Source organism: Camelus ferus, chromosome 10 (assembly GCF_009834535.1).
Source record: "Camelus ferus isolate YT-003-E chromosome 10, BCGSAC_Cfer_1.0, whole genome shotgun sequence".
NCBI lineage: Eukaryota > Metazoa > Chordata > Mammalia > Artiodactyla > Camelidae > Camelus > Camelus ferus.
Genome location: NC_045705.1, coordinates 13,707,685 through 13,734,562, shown reverse-complemented (window position 1 = coordinate 13,734,562; position 26,878 = coordinate 13,707,685). Strand labels below are relative to the sequence as shown.

Sequence of the window (26,878 nt, the reverse complement as noted above, 5' to 3'; positions counted from 1 at the left end):
GGGAGAATTGTAAAGAAAGAAAATATACAATAACTTATATGCCAAGTACAAGTCCCTTTTAGACTTACAATGATAAAATAAAATAGACTGACAGTGTGATTGCCATTAACACAACAGGGACAAGGAAAAAAGACACCTTTACAGTGAGTCCCTTGGTGTGGCACTTCTGCAAATTAAACTAAACCAGACTACAAGAAGATCTGACAGAAAAGGAAAAATTCACCTTGAAGAAAATTAAAGCAACAGAACCGACTGGATGGATTGCTCATCTTAAAAGAATGTTTCATCTGTATTCTTAGCTTTACATTTAAAAACAACTTTGCTGTAAGAACCATGAGATGTCTGTGATAAGCTGTTTATACCCAGGAAACTCAACACTGCGATATGTTTTTGAAGAAAAATGGATTAGTTGATGGGGGATATGCTTACCTTATTGGAATGTTTGCTCCCAGCACAAAATATGCAAGACCAATACTCACCGGCTGCAGATGTTTTACAAACCATTGATTCCCCTTAAGGAAAATAAAATCTATCCCATTCACAAAAAGGCAACGTTTCCAAGCCAAGCAGGGGACTGTGTACTGAAGTATTTTTCAGAATGGACAAAGTAGCACCAATAGTTATTTCAAAGTTAGGTCATATTTAATAGAAAAAAAATAGCATTACAAAATGATTTCACGGTGACAAGAGTAGTTTGGAGTCATTTTCCAAATAAATGAAGCTCAGGAAGTTCTATAATTTTGCTGGTGTTCCAAAATTGCAATTATTATCCTCCATTAAAACCTGTTTCTTCCCTTGCATTCCCAGTGTTTGGCACTGGCCCCTCCCTCCACAATTTGTCCAAGTCAGAAACTTTCTCCTTTTCCTTTTAGCTACTCTTCTGACACAGGAAGGAAGGGGGCAGGGCACAGCTGTTCAAGGAATGACACAGCAGTTAGCACCAAAATGGTGAAAGATTCAATTCCCAGTAGACCTTGAGGCTCAGGACGGTGGGAGATCTGACTTCTAGTGGACCTTGAGCTTTATTATACACTCATTGTAGTATATTAGCATAGTAAATGACAACTCCCACAGGCACCATGACAGCTCTGAGGCTAACCATAAACGGCCAGAAAGTGGGCGGAGGCCCAATTCCTGTGAATCCCAGCCCCTTCCTCAAAGTAGTTGAAATTATCCTCCCACTTGTTAGTATATGAAGCTACCAAGCCCATAAAAACTAACAACCCCGCACCTTGTGGCCACTCTCTTTTCTGAAAGAGACGGACCGCACTCAGTCTATGGAGTGTGTATCTACTGAGCACCCAACCCTCATACCTCATGGCCTTTCTCTTCTTGCCTTCTGAAACAGCCTGCACTCTGTGTAGTATGTTTCTCTAAATAAATCTACCTTTACTCAACCGTGGCTCACTCTTGAATTCTTCCTGCGTGAAGCCAAGGATCCATACTTGGCAGGGCACGTCCCGGGGACTCAACCGAGACCTGGGACATGGCCATCCTCTCGCCTCACATTCATTTTTCCTGTATCACTTTGACATAAAAATGATCACTACATCTGCTCTACTCTATCTTTAATTTACTAAGTCTTGAATTTCTTCTCTTCTTTTTCTTCCCATAATCTTTCCCCTTAGCTCCAACTCTCATCCTCCTTGTCTTAGACTATTTTACTTTTCTCCAGGTTTGTTCCCTCTTCCTCAAATTCACTACCTGAATCAACTTTCCACGGAGTGATCTCTTGGGGAAAAAAAAATGTCATTTTATGTGCTCACCCATGACTTAATATTTCCACAAATCTAAATATAATTGCATCTCAAAGATTGTATGATCTAAGACTTGTATATCCTTTATCTCTCATGATTATCTTAGCATTACAACCATAGTTATTTGCCACTTCCTAAATACGTTCCTCACAGGAGTCAGTATATTTAATGATTAAGAGTGTGGGCCCTCTAGGGAGAGACATCCTCATTTCAGTTCTGCTTTGCCACTTATTAGCTGTGTAACTTAGGGTCCTCTTTCTGTGTCTTTATTTCTTAATTTGTAAAATATAGATAAATGTGGTATCTACATCTTCAGCTGTTGTAAAGAATTTAAGGAGGTTAACCCTCCTTAAATATTTAGCCACTGACATGAAATATAGTGATTGCTCAATGAACGTTAGCTATGACAATGATCATGATGACAATTGTACAATGCTGACACAGAAGCAAATCTCAACATTTTTGTAAATCTTTGTTTTTTTTTTTCCAGAAATATAATATTTTCACTCTAGTTCTCTGCTTGGCAAACTCTAAGTCATATTTCATGACATAGACAAAATTTCACATAAGTAAAACAAATCTTGCCTGAGCTTACAAATATCTACTACAGAGCATATCCTATTATACGGTGCATGTTTCCTTGCCTTTTAATGCACATACTATTTATATAGTATACATCTTCGTGTATCTGCAAAATGACCATAATAATATCTTCTACAACATAGGATTTTGTGAACACTTAATGAGATATCTATGTAAAATTCTTCCAAAAGTGCTTGGCACGTTATGAGCAACATTCAAGTGTTACTTGTTTTTACTGTTGTTTTATTATTTTCTAGATTTTGAGTTCCTTGATGTGGAAGCTGTGCCTTATTTATTATCACATATCCACTTCCCAGCACACATGTGCACTAAATAGGCATGATGTCATTAATATATGGAATCGAAAAAAGTCAGATTCATAGAAACAGAATAAAATGTGGTTAACAGGGACTGGAGGAGGACTTGGGGGAAAGTTGGTCAAAGGATACAAAATTTCATTTATAAGGTGAATGAATTCTGGAGACCTAATATGTATCATAGTTACTATAGTTAATAATAGTGTATTTTATATGTGAAATTTGCTAGAGAGTAGATGTTAAATGTTCCCAAATATATGCACCCACACACATCCACACACACACAAGTTAACTATGTGAAGTGATGGATATGTTACTTAACCTGATTGTGGTAATCATTTTACAATGTATTCATATATCAAAACATTATGTTGTACACCTTAATCATATACAATTTTTATTTGCCAATTACAACCTTGTAAGCTGGGATAAAAGAATTAAATACACACTCCAATTTAGCAAGATTTGGACAACAAAATTAAGATCTTTTATTACATTTATAGCTCCCCAAAACCAAGACTTATAGATACTAGAGACATTATAGGTCAAATAAGGAATACTATTAAATTATAAGCCATAAAAAGTAAGAAAATAGTACCAAAAAGGTATTCATTAGTCCATGTCCCAGTGTCACTATCAAAAGTTAGTCTTCTGGTGTACTTCTTCAAAATACTCTAAACTTCTGAACACTCAGAATGCAAGAAGACTGGTCCAGCCCTGAACTAATAGTAACCAACTCAAAAATCATAAAAAGAATCATTGAATTCTTTTTGAATAACCTTTGAATAAACTTTGGCTACACTAAACAAATGTCTCTATCAAAGACAGGATGGCTAGCCACATTCATTAAACCAAAGTTTATTATGAGCCCACTCTGTGCCAACTGCCAAGTTCTAGGTGTTGGGACAGTAGCTCACAAAATGAACATTTTTTTACAAGGACAGCTGAGTCTACAGGGAAGACAGGCCTTGAATAAGAACAGATCTTATATCTAAAGTCTTTCTCAAAGAAAGACATTAAAAATCAAGATATTTGTAGAAAGTATATGTTACAGTTGGCCTTTATTATCATTTAGTTGCTTCCTTATTTTATATTTTATTTCAATTCTATTTATTCAAGTTTAGGATCTTCACAGAAGGCTATGCAGACAGCCTTTTAAGATGTCCTGTAGTTCCTGGAAATAGACTATTAGATGACTTAGTGTTGCTGTTAGTATAGCAAATTCTTGATGACCTCTACTGAACTTAGAGCAACAGGACAGATTTTAAAATGGAGTTCAAGTCTCCAAACCTAAAGGCTTTCGTAATTTGTCACAGTGTAAATATGGCATGCAGTAAACTCAAGTCAATCTCTGTAGTCACAGAATGGCTCAGGCTGAATTTCCCAGGTGTCAGTTTCCTGATAATGGATGCCACTGCTCTAGAGAGAGTTTTGCTTTATTTGTGGCCACTTGCTCAAGTTCGCCGTGAGAGGTATCTCAGCGCTAAGAGAGCATGTTCTCAAGAATTCAAGTTCCCCAAACTGGATGCATGAGAGCCAGCCACAGCATCAGCACTGGAGATACTGCCTCCACAGCCAGGAGGGAAGAGTCCTCTTAGACACACGTAATGCTCACTAGGGTTGAGCCCAGAGCAAACCCTAACCCTGAATTCAGAAAAGGAAGTGCCCCCACTTCCAGTGTGAATGCATTTGTCTTCTGCATCTCATCATTAAAATTTCCTCTGTTTTGAATTTATAGTAGGTCACTATTAAAATGTTAGGTTCACATTACCTACCAGATGGGGAGAAAAGGTCCCTCTGGAGTTTTAAAACAACACTGTAGTGAGCAAGTGAAAAACAGACAAATGCATTTGTTCGCAGCCCTCACAGACTGCTCGACTTAACAGCAATGTTTACCACATCTTTGCATTTCGCCCCCTAGGTACGGCTTATCTTTACTCCAGCTCAGTCCAGACTGGGAAGTTTTAACCTGAATTTAAAGCTTGAATTCTCTAGTGCTCTGTGCTCACGTGGCCTCTCTGGGTTTCTTCCCAGGAGTTGGTGATGGGACTGGAAAAGGGAGCGAGGAAGGGATGGTGGGCTTCGGGTACCCATCCATGTCCTACACTACATAAGGTCGGCTAGCTGTTACTCTAAACAGCAAAGTGTCTTTACCTCTGAAAGTTGTCACAACTGTGACTCCCTCAACTGCTCCCAGTAACAGGTGCTCTTTGGGGGCCACTTTATAGAAGAAGAAAAACCCCCGAGAAGGTTCAGTGAATACAGACGTTGTACTTAATTTGGGCTGTATTTCATATTTCATGTTCTTTGCATCATATATTCCTACCAATAGTTGAAATTCTGATTGATTTGCATTTTTTTCTAAGCAAAAGTTATTATACTGATGTTTATATATTTAAAAAGTACAATTCAAGATATATTAACCTTCATCATAAGGTGAATATATTTTATCAAAAACCCAAGTATATCTCTCAACATTAGACCTTTGAAGCATATGGAAATAAATCCTCGTGTCTTTGTGTGTATATAATTATATATTTTGTATTAGGCTTTACAATATAAGAGCATCTCAGAGATTTGATTCAACTTCTTAATTGGTAGGTGATGAGGTTTAGCTGGGTTAAGGAATTTATAGTTTATTCACCTAACAGGCATAATTGGCACCTTAAATCAGGTCTTCATAATGCTATTAGTCTTTAATATATTTGAGCTTTTTTTTATACTCTCACAAAGTATTCAGGGAAGGTATTGTCAACATTTCACGCATAGGGGACTATACCTAGAGTGAGGGACATGTCCATCCATCACTGCAGCTAAGTAACTTCAGTGTCACGTGGCTGGTTAGTGGCAAGGATAGGACTGGAACCTGGGTCTCCACTCTCCTTCTCAAGGGTTTTTCCGGCACACAAGGCTGATTCTTGATCTTCTCCTTTCGCAGGTCTACATATTACCTCAATTCTCTAGCATTTAGAACAATAGGAAAAATAGCTCTATTTTATAAGAACTAATGTCAACACATCAGATAAAACAAGGCCCTTCAGCACAAAAAGATTTGAGAAAAAAGTATTTTTATGAGATTAAGTTACATTTTTTGGTCTCATTTATATAGGTATAGCTGAGTGACAGGATGTGTTTTGTTTAATTCAATTTATTTTTTGCCATGCAGTACCATTACTAAGAACATTTTAAACATCAGTTTAGCTAGTCAATTCATTGTTGTTATTTAATAAATATTTTTATCACTATTATTTATTACATTCGACTGCAACCTAAAATTTTAATTTGAAGTTAGGGGGAAAAGTAAATAATGCATATACCTCTTAGAGCAATTCTGAAGAGTACAGGTCTTCATTTGGCATGACAGGAGGAAGTCTGTCATTTGGCTCTGGGAAGCCAAACGGCAGCTGGAGAAAAGAGAATCAGTGAGGCAGAGTGAGCAGGAGTATTTCATAAATGAAAGGTGCAATAAAGCATGTACTTCTTGCCTCCACATTTTTATGGATTTCAAGTGTAGAGCATGGGGAGAATTTAAGGGCTGTATCTAATTATCACCCTCAATCTTTAACCACACAATCACAAATAAAGTTATTTTTAAAATATAATCACCACAATTCTGGAATGTTTAAATAAACAAAAGCCCACAGTGTCTAAATCTCTTTTTCTGCTAGGGGAGAGGCACAGGTTTCTCTGACTTTGTTTGTATGTGTCTGTATCTTATACCCTGGCATGATTGTCATGATGAATTATTTACAGATCTAAGACACAGGGAGAACGTTTATAACCTTTCAGGTGCTGTCTTTACCTCTGAGATTTTCTAAGAATAAATACAGTTCTAGTTTAGCAATTGTGCCCATATTAATATTTTTTAAACTATTTGCATTTTTAAGAGAGTAGTACCCTAGATTTTTATTGTACAGAGATATTTTCAAATGAATCCAATAGAATATTTGGTATGATAATGTATTTGTTCTTTGATCTTATACCTTCTTTCTTAGATTCATGTTTATTTATAATAACAGAAACAAAGGTATAATCTGTAATAATGACTGGTATCATTGAAGGAAAGCAAAATACAACACAAGGAATTAAGGTTGTCATCCTTATTCTTATTTTAGGTAGCTATACAAACTTGGGCAAGACATTTCAGTTTTGAAGTTCTTATTGCTAGAACTCACTGTCTAGAAAAGATGCCAGTTTTTGTTAAATTAGGTGTGAATTAGATGTCCTCTCTGCAGCTTTGCTAACATTTATAGAGCATTTCCTAGGAATAAGGCAGTATCTAGTCTTGATATTTTCCAAACATCATTTCATTTAATATTAACAATTTTTAGGAGGTCTTCACTTAATAGATATACACATTGAGAGTTAGAGAAGTTAATAGGTAGCTGAAGGTCACAGCTGTGATGTGATAAAACAGGGATTTACACATAGAGCTCTCTGAGGACTGAGTTTTCTGGTATACTATGACAACTCTCAAACATCAGGGAAACATTTCCTGACATGTGAACCTGAAAAACCTCAAGAAGAAGAAGACAAAAGTATTAACATAACACTGCATCTACAAGTGGAAACCTATACCTGAGTATGCAAATGATTGGGAAAAGATTTGGGTTGTTGCAGACGACAAGTGTATGAACACAATACAAGTAAAAGAAGCGTTCCTTTCTTTATTACTTCCCTAGTTTAATAGGATCTCTAAATACTAAGGGAAATTGGCACATTCCAGAATAGTGAGAGTCTCATATGTTCATGCGCTTTAAGGAAAACATAGAGGGAATGTAGAAAATATTCTAAATGAGGAGGTTTAGGAAAACACACTGTGCGTCACATGGGAAACATGTGAAGGGACTGGGAGCTGTTTAACCTGGGTAGGAAAAAATTCTGAACTATGCTGTATGTCGGCATCAGAAGGGCAAGCAGACAGAACAACAATTAAGCAGTGGAAAAAACATAAAAGGATAGGTTCAACAGATGATGGCAAGCAAAATATGGAAGGATTTCCTAAGATGAAATGGGTTATCATCTAAGAGGAAACTAACCAATCACAGAGGTCAGCTGACCATCTGGCACTGAAGGTCTGGCATGGATTCACTGATAAATTCAGAGCTTGGAGATGATATTGATATCACATGTTAATTATAACATTGGCATTTCTTTCTGGTCCAAGTCTAGCACAGTCCTTTGGTGACTATGTGTGAATGCCTTTCTTTCTACCTAAGTGACTGAAAGACAAGGCCGTGACTGTCTCAATATCTTCATTGCTTTCTTGATGGTTGAAAAACATTTCTGTCTTAAATGAGTCTGCTAAGCCTTAGTTGATAACCCAAAGAGTATAAAACCAAAGAGACTTTGGCTATGAGCTATCTATCTAGATAAGCTATTTAGAAGGAAAATTCCAAAGACAACAGTCTAGCTTGGAGGAATAAAAAACAATCATTTGGCCATTTGTACAGACTCAAAGTTTTCATTGTCATTACTCTGCCAACTTTTTATTTGTTCTTGACTCTTTCATATTGGCAACTTTCATACTGCTTTCCTGGAGGCAGATATATTCCACTGTGCTGTCAACAGATACAGCCTTCCCATGTCCCATGAAGTTTCATTTCAGATGGACATAGACCAGATTGCTTCCCTAGTGATGCAAAGCTCTTTTTTCTGAAGTTAGCATAATAACTCCCTTGCCTCACTCTCTGCTGGGAGTTAATGTTTAAAAATACAACTTTGGCTTAACTAATATAGCTCATTTTCAGGGACAATGTGGCAGAATTTATTTTTTATTCTATCATTAAATGAGAGATGGGTAGTTCAACTTCTAGTATCTACCCTCACTTCTTCACAATGGTATTCCACATTGTTCCTCTGAATTACTCCAAAACCCGCTTACATAGGTTACTCAAGCACCACCTTCTCTAGAAGTCATTTACGCCACACTCTGCTTCTCCTTTACTTCTTGGGGAACCTTCTTCTGCTTTCTCATAAATCACTAAAAATAATGGGTCTCATTACAATCACATTAATTTAATTGTCTCTTACAATACTGCTCCTGGGAGACAAGAACTCTGGTTTTTCTCATTTTAGTCTCAGAATCTGGCCCAATGTGCCCATCCCTATGAAACAAAGAGTAGGTATTTGGTGAAGGTTTCTTAGCCAGGCAAGGAATGAGTCAGTACCATTTCTTACAGTCTGAACTGTTCTCTGAAGTAAAGGCAGTAGAAAGGGCTGAACAAGAAAAATATGTTATTTTGCTTTATGTGACGTAGGGTTTCTTGTCATGAAGCCTAGTCAGTCCTAGAATTCAAATCGCATCTGCTGTTTGACTCGATAAATGCTTTTTATCAACAGAAGAAATCACTCCCTCTAGAGGCATGTCGTATCTCATCCTCTTTTTGAGTCAGTTCCTATTTACATCCTTAAGTCTGCCTGTATTTAAAGATCTTCAAAGCCATACCATCCTTTCCACCACAAATAGAGTCAGAACGTTTGATACCTCTGAGTATATGCTGACCCAGAATCTGAATATAGAAAAATTAGATGGATGTTATACCATACCTGGGGTATTTTGTGGCAATCATGTGGAAAACTGTGCAAGATATTCTCTTTGTGCAATAAACACAGCCTCAGTCTCATGCATCACAATGAAATATAATAAAACACTTAAAGAACACGTTCATTAATTACAGTTTATAAAAAAAATAATAGCAATTATCTCCCACAGCTCACCTAATGTCTCCACATGATGCATCTTCAGTAATGGATGTGTGCCTGCTTTTGACAGCCTCTATTTCTCCTTCCTAATAGCCCACTCATTTATTCTACTGCAACTATGTCTTCACTGCTGCAAGAAGTGTTTCAGACACAGACTGTAAACAGTAGTTACATCTTCCCAACTATAAGCCTAGCGTGACCGCTTAGACCAGTTAGACACCCCTTTCTCAAAATTTGACAATTTGGTAGAAAATGGTTTGGTTTCCATTTCTTCAGAGCAGCAGTATATTTACTGGATTGTTCCTGAAATGCATTTTTTTTTTTTTTGGTCCCTATCCCCTCATACCCAGATCCCAATGATTCTGAAGCCTGCTTTTCTAAGCCTTCTGTATTTTCTCTTTTTTCCAGGCTATAAAACAAGTTTGTCATTTTAAACAAAACTAAATGAAGAAAAATGCAAACAAAATAAAATATAAAATTGCACCAAATGAAAGAAAAGTTGATGAAGTCAGGATAAAAATATTTCCTTTTGTATTCAGTCAATGAGTTATATAGCTTTCATTAAATGTAATGTACTCATGGAGGTAGATGTACAGAGCTGGCATATCCACAAATTGAATTCAGACCTCAAGGAGTTTTTGTAGTATACAGAACAAAAAATCAGGCCTAGTAGCACAGGAAGCATCTACAGAGACCGTATAATGTACAGTAGAGGATATAATGTAATTCTATGTGAAAGGTCAGTTTCTATGAGAGTTCTGAAGAGAGTAAAATTAATGATGGCTTACGGAGCAGAAGCAATCAGAATAATAGTTAAGGGAGAAATAATACACATTGCACTTGGAAACAGAAAAGTCAAAACAAGTCAATGCCATGGGAAGTGTGAGAAAAAGGATAGACATCAAGAAGCAATTCAATTAGTAGTTCATCTAGACTTGAAAGTCAACTAAGTACAATGGAGCAGCACAAAGAGATCAGAAAATCAACTGCGGCTGAGATCATGGAAGGCTTTGAATGTATTTATTTGTAAGTCAATTGGGAGTCAACATGCTTTAGGAATATTAACCTAAGTTCTGTGCAGGAGGGGTCGGAGGCATGACAGAAGCCGAGCGTTCTCCTGGGAGACCAGCACCATCGCGCCTCTCAGACTCACTGAGTGCAAGCTTGCCTTTAAAGTTCTCAACACACTCAGCCTTGTGAACAAGGAGCCCCCTTTTTATTCTCTTATCCTATTAATTTGTTTTCTTGTGCAAGAAAAATAGAGTTTTTGGTAAATCATCCTATTTTAAAGTAACATTCAAATCTTACAGAGGAAATGTTTAAAGTCCATTGGAGTCAGCCGAAAACTGAAGAACAGGCATTGCCTGAATTTTGTGCGTCATTGACACATATCTTCAACAGACTCTGTTCTGAAACAACAAACAATTCTTCTGAAAAAAAAAAAAACAGGCTTTTTTTCTCTCTCTCTAATTTTCTCTTTTCTTACTCCTCTTATTATTTGCTCCTGACTTTTAATAGAAATTGTTCTGCTCTTTCTACACTAGGTAATAACTTGACCACCAACATATTTAAAGGGTTGTTTGTATTATGCTTTCTCTTTCAAGCCAGAGAATGAAAGCCAGATCCAGTTTTCCCTCCCCCGTGCTACCGCTGAATATACAAGCTGACCTTTAAGCCGCAGTGAATCAATTCAGCACTCGGTGAAACACGCTCAGGCACCAAGTCTGAGTAGGAAAGAGTAAGGAGTAAGACTTGCAGATATATTTTAAGAAAACTATATGTAGAAAGCCATATCTAGAAGAGGCATTTTAAAAACTGAAGACATAGTATAAAACCCGCCAGCTTCCTTAATAAGCTCACATCATGCTTTTGCACATGTCACAGTGCTCATCTCTTAAATAAACAACTGCATTAAAAAACATTTTAATGTTGACAGTACGTTTCCTAGAGATAAGAAATCAAAACCTCAAATTCAACATTAATAGGTCCATAGGTATTAGTAAGAGACAAGACAATGATAGATCTGTTTAAATGTAACCCTGAGAGTTTTTCAGCAGCATGTATACTTGGCATATACTGTTGTCAGGCAGTGTGTAATCAAAAATTCCTGCAAAATCTCCCAGTTAAAATGCTCAATGTTTTCTAAGTGCCAAGTTTGTTAAAAAAAAAAAAAAAAGAAGAAGAAGAAGGAGAAGGAGAAGGAGAAGAAGAAGTAGTGCTCCGGGCGGAATGGTAACTGTGCACGGAGCTGCCCTGGTGGGGTTTTCCGCTTCCTGCCCGCGTGGTACAGCACTTCTTCCCAAAGGCTTTTTGTTCATCTGCAAGGGGCTCCATAGATGTATCGCAAGACAGTAACCATTTGCTAAAATGGACTTTAATGAAAACTGGCAGGTATTTGTATTTAATTAAAGGCCAATATGTCCCGGGCAACAGATGCCCAAATCTCTTTAGAGAGTACCTGAGAAATAAATATTTTTTAAATGTTATTCCTGTTATTTTTATTGCAAGTGGCACTTGGCTTCTCCCAGAGTACAGCCTGCTTGTGGATGTTAAGACATTCATCTTCACAGCATGGTGAGCAGGTGTGAACTAGGATTATCCTGGTTTTGCAGATGGCAAAACAGAAACTCTGAGAAGTTACGTGACTTGATCAAGGTCATAAAATGACCTGAAGCTGCAGCTGCCCTGGACTAATGAAGTTCCTTGTCCATTTAAATGAGGGGAACCAGCTAAGTAGGAGACAGCAAAGAGAAAAGAGTATTTTTTAAATGAGTTTACTACAATTCCAGCTTATATATAGTATCATTTTACCTTAATAACACTGAAGATGAGAAAATTAAGTTTTTAGAGAGAGCCATTTGTAGTCCAGGATCAAGGATCAAGTTAAAAGACAGAGGCAGAATGCGCATCAAGGTGATTCCTGTGACTCTTCCCACTGTATTTTGAAGGTTGTTTTCACCACTGTGGCACTTTATATGTCTTTATTAGCCAAAGTACTGTATAGAAACAGCAATTATGACTAAGTAACCTGGGCTTAAGAAGGTGAGAGAAGTAGGAGGTAACCAAATCCATCAATATCCAAATCTATCAATTTATACTCCCCCAGCTCAGAAAAGCAGTGTTACAGAGTCCAAATTCATTCTGCTCGCTGCATGACGGTCTAATAAATTGGGAGATGAGGTGTTGGGGCAAGGAATAACAGCTTTATTTGGAAAGTCAGCAGACCAAGAAGATGGGTGACTAATGTCCTAGAGAACCATCTTTCCCAAGTCAGAAGTCAGGCTCTTTTTATACTGAAAAGGGGAAGAGGTGTGATTGGTTATTGCAAACATCTTGGTGTTGGAATTCTTTGTTCTTGCAGCTGTCCAAGTAGGTCAGGTCATGGTGTTCCCTTAAACCTCCAACAAGACAAATGTTATTCTCTGTTTTGCAACTTTTTATCTCTATATGAATGGAGAGCCTTGAGAGTGGGCTCTCCTGTATATTTCAGGGTAGAGGCAACATTCTTTTACAAAAGGTGCAGAGCTAGCACGACTAAGCACAGGAAACAGCACTAGAGCTAAAGGAACAGATCTAACATGGAGTCAGATTTGTTCTTCCTCTTGCAGCAGCTTGCCTCGATCACTCTAAATACTTTTCTGTGGCCCTCCTACTATTGTCTATCATAGCTGGCATCTTGAAACTGACAGAGGATCTTATCCCCTAAACTAGATTTTTACAGATGAGGAATCCATCAAAGTGTTTATCTGAGGATGTAATGCCTTGAAAGGAATTCCTCTATCCAGATTCCTTCTGCTCTTGCTGGAGGAGACTCCAGAAAGAAAAGTTTGACAAGAAGATATTGGGGACAAACTTACTACCCACTTCTTATATACACAGTTCCAGATTAGCACCACCTTTGGCTCTCTCCTCTCACATTTTGCTTTTAATTCCAAATGTTAGACTCATAAGGCAGTGTGTGTTTGAACTAGAGCAGAAATCCTAGAGTGATCTAAGATTACACATAGGGAATGATTATATAAAGCTCATAAGAATAAGCCTTTATTCATTTGCTACTCATTTAGTCCCAAACTTTTCCAAGGAAAGTATTCATAACAAGAATCATGCATGAAATTGTAGGTTTTGTGGTGTGTGTGTGTGCAGGTGAAACGACAAGTAAAATCTTCTAAATTTCAGAGGTTTATTTAAGATATACAAAATAAATAGTCATTTAAGCTCCGACTGTCTGCCAAAAGGAGAAAAATAGGTAAGTTTTAATAACCCAAACCAATAAATGCTGTTTGTTTTATACTAAGACGGTGAATTAAGATGGACTCAGATCATTCTCTGATGTCAAAGAAAGCTAGAAACGGAACACAAATCATAGTTGCCCAAAACATCTTGATCATATTATATACATTGCAGGGTCATTTTCTATAATAAACATTAATCGTTCCCTGGAAATTTCACTCATTTTAATCCCAACAGTAAGTGGATCACATCTAGCCAGCTTAATGTTTTTCTACCTAATTTAATATAGGACTTTTGATTAATGAAAATGGGTCAACCATGAAAATTTGTAACTTTTAATGGTTATTACCCTTTTGAAATTGAAATTGCAAAAGCTAAGATGTTATATTTACTAAATTAGGAAACAGGGTAGGTCTAAATACATTAGAGAGAGAGAAACAGACAGACACAGAGACAGAAAAAGAGAGACAGTGAAAGAGACAGAAAAGGAGAGAGAAAATTCTTGCTCGAGCTAGAAGATTTTGTAAGTTTAAAAAATTTATTTATGAAAAAGAAAACTACTCAGGCAGATGCCTTAAGAGAAAGCAAATATCCTATTTAAAATTTGGAAATAAAAACATTTCTTCACAAGAATCATATCAGCTTTGGAAGCAAGTGGCAGAGTTGGGAAAAGTAGTGAAATCTTTATTTAGAGTCTAAAATATGAGAAACATATATTAAATTTAGTGCCTCTTCATAATATGGTTGACTAGATCAGGGTTTAGTTACCGGTCTTCCAAGTTTTAAAGAATGAGGAGATGAATAAATTTCAAAGCAATGGCTCCCTTCTAATGTTATTTCTGGGTTCATTTAAACCACTCATTTGAATCTCCATGAAAGTTATTCAGAAAGAAATGGAAGGAAAATGGCAGTTAATTTTACTGCACTGGCAGATCTGGAGGAAAAAATTCACATATTATATATTTCAGTATTAGTATTCATGTTTAGTTCTTTTCTTGGAATTCTGATTTTCCTTTTGAAATAGCCTACGTTTTTCCCCCCCAAACTCTTTACAATAGTTATAATAACTGATACAAAGTCCTTGCTGCCATTTCCAATTACTGGATGATCTGTTGGTCTGCTCCTATTATTTTCTTTTGAATAAGGTTACATTTTCCTACTTTATTCAACATCTGGTAATTTTTAATTATATTCAGAACACTGTGTATTTTAAAAGAACAGTTAGAGAAAAATGTATGATATTTCAAAGGAGTGCAAGCCCTTTCTTTTATCTCACAGTGAAGATACAGACCATTCTTTCTAATTTCTCCTGGAGTGGAGTCAATCTGGGCTGCCTTGCAAGTCCAGTTTTAACTGTGATTGGTGCTCTGACCACCAACCAGCCTAACATCCCAGGAGCTCCCTTCCTTTGTATTTTCCTTACCCTTCCTTCCTTGTGCCCTTCCTCCTTTCCTCGTTATTTTGTGCTAATGTTTTTATTTTGATATAATATAAAACTTAGAGAAAAGTTACAAGCAAAGAAAAAGGCACTGTTGTGTACCTTTTAACTGGATTTACAAATGGTTTAAATTTTTCCATTTGTTCTTTCTCCCTATTTCTCTTCCCTTCCTCCTGGAAAATGCATTTATATTTCATATATACATTTTGTTTCCCATGAACACTTTGAGAACCTTTTTTTCCTCAACAATTTGTAAATACGTTGGAGTCACAATGCCCCTTTACCGTTAAAAACTCACCTGTGTCTTTCCAGAGCAAGGATAGGATCACCATGACCACTCTACACTGCATATATCATTGACTTAATATCAATTAAATACTATTCTCTAATCCATAGTCTTTTATAACTACATCTCCTCTGTCTAGGATTTAGTCTTATGCCATGCATTGTGTTAAGTCTTTGTGTCGCCATAGTTTCATATAATTTGAAACAGTTTATCAGCCTTTCTTTGTCTTTCTTGGCCTTGCTATTTTTGGAGAATGCAGGGCAGTGGTTTCATAGAATATTTTAAAATTTATGTTTGTCTAATTCTTATGACAAGATTTAGGTTATACATTTTTTGGTCGGAATATTTTTTAAAAGAATGACGTGTCCTTTTCAGCGAATCCTATTAGGAGGCCAGTGGTGTCAATCTGTCCCAATATTAGTGGTTAACTTTGTTAAGGTGACATAGCCCAAGTTGCTTCACTATAAAATTACCATTTTCTCTTTGTAATCGTGTTAGTTGGAGTCTTCTGAGAAAGCAGATAAGATTAGAAGTGAAAGAGACTTTTGCGGAAACCATATTTAAGGGAAAAAAGGAAAGGAACACAGAGAAGGCAGGGAGAAGCATCAGATGGACCTAGATACAGAGGAGGCGGGAAGGAAGGAGGCCAGGGAAGAAGGCGCTCAGGTGCCGCACAGTCTAAGAAACCCTCTGCCAAGCCAGTGGGGGGCCCCGGAGCTAAAGCTAGCCTTGGAAGGGGCAGGTCTTCTAGGGTCGGATGATTCATAGTTGCGGGCAGCTGTCCTCTGCGTGGAAAAATGTTTAGCTGCATCTTTAGCCTTTACCCACTAGATGCCAGTCTCCCAGCTGCGACAACCCAAAAGCGTCTCTAGACATCACCCCGTCACTTATTGGGTAAAATTGCTTCTACCTGAGAACCACTCCTTTACACATGTAGATCTTCTCCTGTCTTCTGGTGAGAGTGCATCTCTCTGAAGTGCACCCCTTGCCTGCATGAGATTTCCCCTAAAGTGGTCTCTTCTTGTGTGATGGGTGTGATTTATTGCTAAAGCCTCACCAACGCATACTGTGCCTCAAACTTCTCTACAACAAGTGAGTCCTCTGGTGTCTAATGAGGAGTGATTTCAGCCTCAAGCCTTCCCCAAACCTACTGCAAATATAAGGCTTCTCACCTAAATGTGTCCTCTGATATGTGCTGAGATGAGGGTGGCCTTATCGCTGAAGCTTCGCTAACACTCCCTGCATACGTAAGGCTTCTCCTCCGAGCGTGTCCTCTGATGTCTTAGGAGGGCCGCCTTCTGGCTGAAGCCTCACCCACACTCCCTGCACACAGAGGGCTTTTCCCTTGAGTGGGCCAGCTTGTGTCTGACTAGATTTGCTTTCTGGCTGAAGCCCTGCCCACACTCAGTGCAAACATAAGCCTTCTCCCCAGAGTGTGTCCTCTGGTGACTGATGAGGTGTGACTTCTGCCGAAAGTCTCGCCCACATTCCTTGCACAGAAAAGTCTCTCCTGAGTGCGTCCTCTGATGTGCGGTGAGAGTAGACTTACGCCTAAATCCGCGCCCACATTCTCTGCACACGTAAGGCTTCTCCCCTGAGTGTGTCCTCTGGTGAGTGGTGAGGTTTGACTTGTCACTAAAGCCTCACCCACATTCCTGACACACAAAAGGCTTCTCTCCCGAGGGTATTTTAAAGAGGTATGACTTCTGGCTAAAGCTCCGGCCACACTCATTGCACAAATGAGGGTTTGTCCCTGAGTGAATCCTCTGGTGTTTGCTAAGAGTTGACCTATCTCTGAAAAGCCTCTCACAGTCCCTGCAGACATAAGGCTTCTCCCATAAGTGGGTCCTCCGGTGTGTGACGAGGTTCGACTTGTCCCTGAAGCCTCGCCCACATTCCTGACACACGAAGGGCTTCTCCCCAGAGTGTGCCATCTTGTGTGTGACCAGGTCTGACTTGTGGTTAAAGGCTTGTCCACACTCTGTGCACAGAAAAGGCTTCTCCCCTGTGTGTGATCTTTTGTGCAGTGATGAGAGCTGACTGATAGCTAAAACTTCGACCACACTCACGGCAAACATAAGGCTTTCCTCCCAAGTGGGCTCTCTGATGACTACAGAAGGCCGATTTCTGGTTAAAGCAGAGCCCACAATTTCCACAATTGATGTCTTCAAATCCTGAGATTTCTGCCCATATTAATACTTTGTCTGTTTCTAACGGGTTTGCCTTCCCAGATGAGCTGATCTTCATTTCCACCACTGTTTTGCCTTTCCTGGAGCTTAATGGCTGTTGTTCAGGTGGGCTGGAGAAAGCTCTTGATTTACCCTCTCCCTTGTCCTTCCACACGAGGATTTGGGGTCCCCTTCTCTGTCTTCACCTTCTACTCTGTGGCTTTAGAAGCTTTCACAAGAGAGTGGTTGCTGCTGCTGCTTCTGTCCTGCTGGGCAGACATCTGCTCTTTAGAGGGTTCCTGCAGACAGGCCTGGGCAGGTGAGAAGGTGACAGTCACGTAGCACATGTGGGCATAACTGCTGACTGCGCAAGTCCAGAGTGGAGGAGGAATAAGGTGGAATTTCTGCCTTTGGATCTGCTGAACAAGAGTTGGGTGGACATCCTCTCTCCCCTCTCTGGGACTCTTCCCCCTGCTCCAGCAGAATGACAAGGGTTGGTTTAGAAAGTGGAGTCCCCAAAGACACCAGGCTGCTATGGTCTTGCAGCATCACATCCCCGTACAGGGTCCCCTGAGCGTGACTTTTAAAAGCTGCCACTCTTCCTGGGTGAAGTCCATAGCCACATCATGGAATGACACAGATATCTCTTCTCTCCTGGCTTTCAAGAGCCTCAAGGCCATTTTTCTGGTTTCTGGAAGGTTCTCCCTTGAGGAACGTGAGGCCAAAGCTGGTGGGGACACAACTGCAATGTCTGTTCCTTGGCAAGTGTGACAACAGTAAAGGATGTGAAGTTGTATAATCTTAACTTTTTCATTAAGGGTATGATCTACTCAAATTCATTTTTGTGTTTAGTTTATGATGGAGTTCAGTTCATTTTTTTTCATATGAATATCAAGTTGTTAACATTACTTTCTTTTTTTTTAACTTTTTTTTATTGATTTATAATCATTTTACAATGTTGTTCTTTCCCTTTTGAATTGCATTGGCGCATGGTTGAAACCAATGGGCTATATAAGTATCCATCTACTTCTTGGCCCTATTCTGTTCTCGGCTCTGTTCTGCTCGCTTTTGATGGTTGTCTGCATTTGAGCTGGAAGGCTTGGCTGAAGTTTCAGATGGGGTTGCTTCCCTACTGGTTTCAATTCCATGAAGTCCTAAAATCCAATCATTTGGAGAATGTCCTAGACTAGGTGACTTCTCTTTACTTACCAAGCTTTTCTTTTCTTTTTTTTTTTTTTTTAACAGTTTCATAGTTCAGCTGGAGGGTGGGGAGAGTGGAGAGGTACAAGTGCTTAGCTGAGTTGGAGTTCTTGCAAGCTATACTCCATTCCACTGGCCCTCCCTGTCCTCAGTCCTGGCATCATAGTCTGAACCCAAACCTAGTGATGACCCCCAGCTGGAAGTGACAGCTGCTCTTCTCCTCTCTGGAGGGTTGGTTTCTCTGTGAAATTCAGTTTATTTAGTTTCTTTGCTACCTTCATAGGAAAGTATGATTTTTATTTTATTTTGTCTGAATTTCTTATTACCAGTAGAAGAAAGCTATTTTTTTTTTCTGTTCTGTAAATTCTAACCAGCAGCAGAAGTATTCCTGGTGGAGTGAAATAAAGGGAAAGTTTTGAATCGTTTACTAAAAAAAAAAAAAAAAAACTTTGCATTTTGAATCTTTTGTGCTATCAACTCCTTTTTCTTCTCCTTATCATGGTGGTCACAAATGGCTAGTTTAGGTCTTCAGCCATTAACATTTATTTACTCTTAAGTCTTTAGAACCATCTAATATTTAACTTTAGCAAGATTATTCTAGCAGAAAATGTCAAAGTTTTACCTTCTTTTTGTGAACAAGAAGAAAAAATGGAATGAGGTAGGTCCCCGTGACAGTCAAAAGAACAGGAGTCACCTTAGCAAATTTTTCTTCCGGGTTTTTTATTTGATCTTTGAATCCATTATCTGAAGAGGCTTTCTCAGTGACCCCTGAGAACGTCCTTTTCAGCAGAGACCAAGGAATACAAAAGGCCAGAAGTTTGTTTATTTCTCAACTTGAAAGGAGCAGGAGACATACCATTTGAATAGAAAAGAGAGTGGTGAATACAACACATTATGAACTATAGAAATAAGATGCATTTTCAAAGTAATGTGAACGAAAATACTGCAATGTGAATGAAAATACTGTAACCATAACAGTAAACAAAGAATGCTGAAACCAAGTCCTCAGCAGCTGCCGCCACCCCCCCAAGTGAGGACAGGCCTGCAGCCCAGCCTCTGCAGCCACTCACAGTGGTGCTCTCTGAGGGGACTCAGAGTAAGAAAGGACAGGATACCCGCCCTAGATAGCTAGGTGCTGGTCAAAGGAATGAATTCAGTGAGCCCAAAGGTTTGCTTCCTCCCATACATAGAAAAGCGCTAAATTCTTTAACTTGAGATGCCTGTTTTTCTTTAGATAACAAGCAATCTTTTATTGTTCCAACTACCTGGTCTTTGTTGTAAAGCTCCTACATATCCTAGCTCCTCCCCTACCTCTTCGGAGCAGTCCCTCTGAGCGATCTGAGAGGCTGTCATCCCGGCTCGAGTCCTCCCCCCAGATAAAACCGCGCGTTTATTTCAGTCGACAGTAAGTTAGAGAAATTGTTTAAGTGATACGGTGAGATTTAAAACAATGACTCATGAAGCTAGAAGCAGTAACAGTGGATGTGGACCTGACACTGGCCATTGATCCACAAGTAGGCCTGAGTCTTGGATTCTAGCTGAGGGCATTTCCATTGGCCCAAACACGGTTTCACTGGGTGTACACACTGTTTGAAACAGGTTTTGTTTTTTAAAAGGTAGCATTCACCGGGGTGCTTCTACTCTCTTTCAAGGCATAGAAGTCAAGAGAATAGGCCGTCTGAAGAAAAGAAAGTCTCTTTGTGTGCTTGCCCTGTTTTTCACTTACTTACTCATTGTTACGCTCCACTTGCAGTGTTTCAGCATTCAGACCACACGGGGAGGGTATTTAAGTGACAACACTCATCACACAGAGGGGCATGATTAAATAATCACAATAATAATAACAAAAGAAATTCCTTATGTTTCATGTAGGAACCAGCTAGTAGGCATTCCTAGTGCTAAATACAAGAGATCATTCTAGAATCTAACTTCACTCTAGAATCCTGTATGGGTGAAATGAAAAAGTAATACGTATCTTCTCAGCATTTACCCTTCAGAGAAATGATGTAAGTTCAGCCTAATGCAAGATGATCCTCCAAATACCAGTGGTACTCAAGCTATAAACAGGACGAGAATCAGGGGAGTTCTGCAGTCCAATAAGTTTGAGAATCATTTGGCTAATTCATCTTATATACGTTTCCTTATTAAAATTCTTCTCAGATACTTCAGTATGCCTAAATTCACTCTCAAGCTTTAAGGTAGGGGCATAGAATGGAGTGCTTCTGAAACTTATTTGATTGAGAAATGCTTTATCCAAGGATATCTTTTCAGACAATTGCCTTGAAAATATGCTTCAGGAAAATCTGGCCTAATTTCAAGAAACCTTACGATTGTTGTCAAAGCCGTGTAAGATCTGGACTTCCCTTTATCCAAAAATAAAATAATTTATCCAAAAGTAAATGCTTTACTGCATTCATAGCTCCTTGAAAATTTGATGGTAATTGAAACATTTATTTGATAAGAAGTAACTAGAGGAACTCGAGATTTTTGGAGAAAAGTGTATAGTATGGAATTTATAAGACACTGATCTTTGTCCTTGGTTAGCACTGCTGGTAGGTTAATTATTAAATAGGTGCATTTTCCCCGCATGTTTCTCAAGTGCAACACGATTCATACCCTTGTCAGGATGTTTTGTGATAGTGTTGTATTTCTGTGTTGGGAGTGAGTTGTAGAAACTTGAATGAATCTAAACAGTGAATTCCACAAAGGAAGGAAAAGCCCAGCCATTATCTCTTGTTTTCCAGACCTATAACTGTGCCTGTAACACAAAGAGAAGCTCCAGGATAAATGGTATTTCGGCTCCTTCAGTACTTCATTCTACAGTTTTGCCAGGTCATTTACTTACGACATGTAATACAACTCAATAAATATTCATTAAGTACCGAATATGGTCAGTCAATAGGCTAAGTGCTAAGGATTCTGCTGTTACCACTGCCCATTTATCAAGGAGTTCACGATATTGGAGCACAATTCATTTCCTAATACGGAGGTAGTCTGAGTCTAGTAATTTCAATTATGAGACCTAAACAGCTGTGAAAAAGCTGCTGCTGCTGCAGCAGCGCTTAGGTGACTGCGGGCTTTCTGCTTGATCAAGAGAAATTAAGACGTTTACTCACCCTTAACCACTATACTAGAGAGCAGTATATCGGAGGTATAATTACAGAATGAACAGAGGCTAGTGGTTTTATTTCCAGGTGAAGGATAATAAATGAATGTCGATTTTGGCATAAGGCTTAAGGATTAAATACAAAGAGCAGCTTACAGATATTTCAGGTACTGGAGGACATGTGGATGTTGCACCAGAATTTCTTCTGGGGGACCAGAGAGGTTAGTGGTGGGGCTGGAAATAGAGATAAGACCATGTGAGAGATAAGGGCATGGGTGGAGGTGGAAATAGGTTAAGGTAGGTCAAACTGCAAATGAGTAAAAATGAACGAAACTAAAAGAATGAAATTAGGGTTCACATTCTCATAATGATGCATCTACAAGGAATGGAGTTTAATGATACTTAAGAATGAGTCATAGGGATCCTGGACAAAAATCCTTGGAACACTTATACAGTCCCTTCCATATGATATCTGCTGTCCTAAATTTTCTATACAAATTTTATATATATATATAATATGGCAGTTAGATAGAAATGAGGATAAGAGGCTCCAAAAACTTTTACTTTCTCTAAATGAGGGTTAATAAAGAAGCCGGCTAGGATTAAATACTCACAGCTGTGCAATAGAGAGAAGGACCCGGCTTAACTTGACTTAATGCTCATTATAATGTAATTAACATTACAGTTTGAGCCCTCTCCCGTGGGTTTCTCTGTTTGCTTCATGGGTAAGAACATGCACAAAAGGGATGGGCGTACCTGAGCACGAGGAACTGAGCCATGTATCAATCAATCACTAAGACGCCCCTTAAGCCAGGATAAAAGCCAGGAGGAAGAACGGAGAGGCGCCATTTTTCCTCTCTTGGGTTGGCTGGTCCCAGTTCTCAGGAGTGTACTGTATGTTACTGTCTTTCTACTTCATTAATAAAATCTTCTATTTACATAACACTTTCTGTCTCTCGTTAAAAATTCATTTGTTTTGGGTGACTAAGAACTGAGGTAACTTTTTTCCCCTCTTCCCAGTTATATATATATATATAAGTAGACACTATAACATGAATATAGTATATATATAACATATATATAGTAGATACTATTATTTTCCATCTGAAGGATGAGTAACTGCAGCATGATGAGGTTAAGTTACTTTCAAGAGTCTTAGAGTAAAAGATAGAGCTAAGGATTCAAACAAAGCAATCTGGTTCCAGTATTGGGACCTTCCTTCAATGATGTACTATCTTTATTAACACAAATTCTCTAATATGGGTCCAGACCACTGGATAAGGAAAAAATGGAGCCCATGAAGAGCACAGAATAATGGGAAAGAGCAAGCCATTGACTAACAATTAGCTAAGAAATTACAACTTGTTTGATTGAGTATGTGTTTGTTTTAATTTTGAATTGATATAGTAATAGCCTGTATCTGTAGGAATAGTCTAGACCCAGTGAATGTCTCTTAAGGAAGTTTGCTTACATTTTATTCTGCCAATTATAAAGGAAGGCCAGTAATCAAGAATGGAAGATGGCCTAGAGTTGGCCCAGAGGATTCGTGAAAGCACACTCAGTTCTCTTCTTCATGTCATCATTGCCCTAGGCCCCCTCGATCAAATCAGATGGCTGCGTACGGTCAACCTTCTCAAATGCCCTGAAGTCCTCCCCACATGTAAACTATAAATCTATGGGAAGAATTTGGGCTAGCTTCAAATATTCCTTTTCCACTTCCTCATGATTGAAGAAATTAATAGTGTTTATATTACTGTCTTGTACATTGACTGATAAATAAATGATAACAACATTTAAGAAAATTCAGATTGTATACCTTACTATAGCAGCAGTCAGAACCAAAACACTGAACCCATAGATTGTCAATCTGTTACCTGCATTAGAAAATATTTATATATATATATGTATATATGTGTATAATTGTTGAATTTAATATGAAACACAGTGCCAACCATATATACCATTTTTAGATACCATTAACAAAGTTTTAGAGGAAAGCATAAGGAAGTATTTACTAAGCTCTTATTATTTACAAGGGTATTTCACTACTTCACTCCATTGCTCCTTGTAAGAATAAAGTAAGGACATGCATATAATAAATGCTCAACAAGGGTTACTAATATTTTTATTGTTGTTCTTAGTATTATTTGCGGATCTCCCATGACTTGTATGAAATCTGTAGCTTAAAAATTCCAAACTCAAGTCCATTTGAATTGAAAAAAAAATTTCTGGAGAAATTAAGCAACCTTCCCAAGGTCATGTTCCAGAACCCATGTGCTTAACCGTTATCCAAAACCCCTCTCATTATGCAAAGTGAGCTAGTTTCCTAACAGGGACCCCAAACTACTGCAAGAAACTGAATTCTAAATCCAAAATAAAATAAATTAGAGTATTATAGCATTGGGCTAGTGTTAAGTACACTGGATTGACTTTCTTGGAAATTCTTTTGAATTTAACAAAACTAAGTGGACAAAGTCTGGCATTCACTTATTTCCCATTTTAGACCATCTTCACCCTCCCAAATGTATCTTCTTTCTTGAAGATTTCTCTGAGTCCCTGCTCCTTGCTTTTAGTATTTGATTCCCCACAGATCCATGTTCTACACCAAGACAGACCATGACATTAACTGACTCCAGCTGACCTTTTAATAGGTGGCTTCAAAACAGCAACCAACACAGAGATATAATCACCAGTGAGGGCTTGAGGCTAAATTATACTGGCATCTTGTGCTCTGAAATAGTACCTTTTGATACTTTTAGATACTCACTTCTACCTCAACCCTTTAGCTCTAGAATTTTCTGACTATGCCTTTTTGTAAACCTATATTATTCCAAAAAACAAAGCATGTATATTGCAGAAAACGTAGATAAACAAAGAGAAGAAAGCAAGGAGACACTCCAAATTCTTCACACCTGGTGACTTCCCTTACTAACCCCTTGGTGCACTGCTGTCCAGATTTTTTGATATGAGCGTATCTCTCTGCCCTCTGGGGTATGACATCCTCAAACACAGTAATTTTGAGGTTGCCCCTCTTTAATTTTTATCTCCAAGCAAAAACAAAACAAAAACCTTTCTTCTTGGCATTGAATGGCTAGAACCATCCAAATATATCCCAATGTCACTTTGCCAGTAAAAGGAGTAAAAGATGTTTTCTGTCCTTCTGAAACAATTTTGATGAAGCAAAATTTTATACCCAGCATTCTCTCCTACTAAGCTTTGTCTAAGCCAGGAACTCAGAGGTAATGCACACTGAAATAGCTTAGCATATTAAAAACTGGGCTCTAGGTAATAGTTTGACATGTAGCTTCTGGATAAAAACACAACCAAAACGAGAAGATTTCCACTTATATTTTGCTTACCTCCTATAGGGCAGTATAATGAATTAGTTTAAAAACTCTTTATCGATAGAAGGACTTCTAGAACAAAAACTACACTAAGAATTCCTGACAAATATTTCATCTTCCCTCATTTGCAAAATATGGCAAACTGATGAATTTTTTCCTAATGAACACTATTCAATAAAAACAACTTGGAATAAAATAATGTAAGATGGTATGAAAGTCAAATTAGAGACGCTCATTAAAATCTGTACATCTTCCAAGGATGTAGAGTGTTGAATAATTCATTAGCTGTTTAACACACTTACACACCCTTAAAAACCAAATTGTTTTATTACTGGGCTTTTTTTCATTTTGAAAAAGGATTATATATATATTTTCATCTGTGAGACTCAAATGTTTAAATGCAAAATAATTAACATTGAGCTCTTGCTAATTAAATCAGCAGAGAAGATTCAGCTGACACTATGCTAGGTACTCAAATTAAGAGACTGTCTTGTTGCATTAAACAGAGTGCATTTATCACAGGTAAGCTCTTAGCCTATTTATTTGATATGACAGTTATGGGTAAAGAAAATGGATATTCCCAATATCATAGGCAACAGGTGCATAGCTGTATTGCTTCTAATTGTCTTACCTAGAAGTTTTGAAGCAAATAAGATATAAACACTTGTCCTTAAACTGAACCAGAATATAATAAAACCTAAAGTAAGTTTCATTTCAATAAGTTGACTAGTCTTATTGACCTAAATAAAAAATAAAAAATAAATGTTTTCAAGATATGTGCATATTCATATATAAGCTATACTCAAACATGATTAAATATCAGGTGATATATGGTAGCTTAAACCATAAAACAGATAACATTGAAACAACTAGGCTGTCCTGTACTTCTTTAAATATCATTTAATATATCTATCCAGACATTCTGTCACCAATTTATTTTAATATTTTTATTTATTAATTTATTTATATTTATTACATTTTATTATATACTGGCCACTGTGCCAAGTGTTACAACCTAACTGTGAGGAATAGCATAAGTGTCTTACCTCAAACCCTTCCTTGTTATGTATTTTATAGAAAATTTCTGACTATTTAGTACATGAGTAGAGCCAGTTTGAACTTATAGATATAACTTAGGATCTTTCTCTGTTAAGATGTGAGTCTATTGACTGACTGAGAAATTGTGCTTAATGAGTATCAGTGGCTTAAATGACACCAGTAATAGCTTTCTAATTTTTGACATGTGCTTGACAAGTTCCTCACTTTTTTTTTTAGAATAAAATAAATTAGTTTTGGAACTGACCACATTCATCAAAGTATCTTCTTCACATTTTTTAAAGTAAACACTATACATTGATATTGTAAATTGCCTTATTCCTACCATACAACTGATTACGTTAAAAAATAAGTGATTTTCTTTTTAAGATATTTATCTGCAGTTAGGATATATTTAGTTAATTTAATTCCGCATGACTTTTATTTGCTACTTAGTATACTTTATCCATATATCATGTAAGTGGCTTGATCTTCAAGCAAGGACCAACTGAAAAACAAATAGCCCCTAATGATCTTGTAATGATTTCAATAACACCATGATATAGGGTTTGGTCAAGGTCAGGAATATGGATTTGTATGGCAAAGGTATCAAATGCTAAAACTAGAGCAATTTGAGCATTTAAAATAACCTTGCTCCTATAATTCTGCAGAAGTATGCTTCTGTGCCTGATAAAAATTGGGAATGGAAA

The 26,878-nt window shown here is 37.8% G+C and overlaps 1 long non-coding RNA gene across 1 annotated transcript in view; it reads right to left on the bottom strand.

The window, feature by feature from the left end:
* Positions 1 to 5,978: 5,978 nt before the first annotated feature.
* LOC116666330 overlaps positions 5,979 to 26,878 on the bottom strand; it is a 50,900-nt gene continuing 30,000 nt past the window's right edge. The window contains exon 3 of the long non-coding RNA XR_004323116.1: positions 5,979 to 6,060. This is a non-coding gene — a long non-coding RNA (uncharacterized LOC116666330). The remainder of the gene's footprint in view (positions 6,061 to 26,878) is intronic.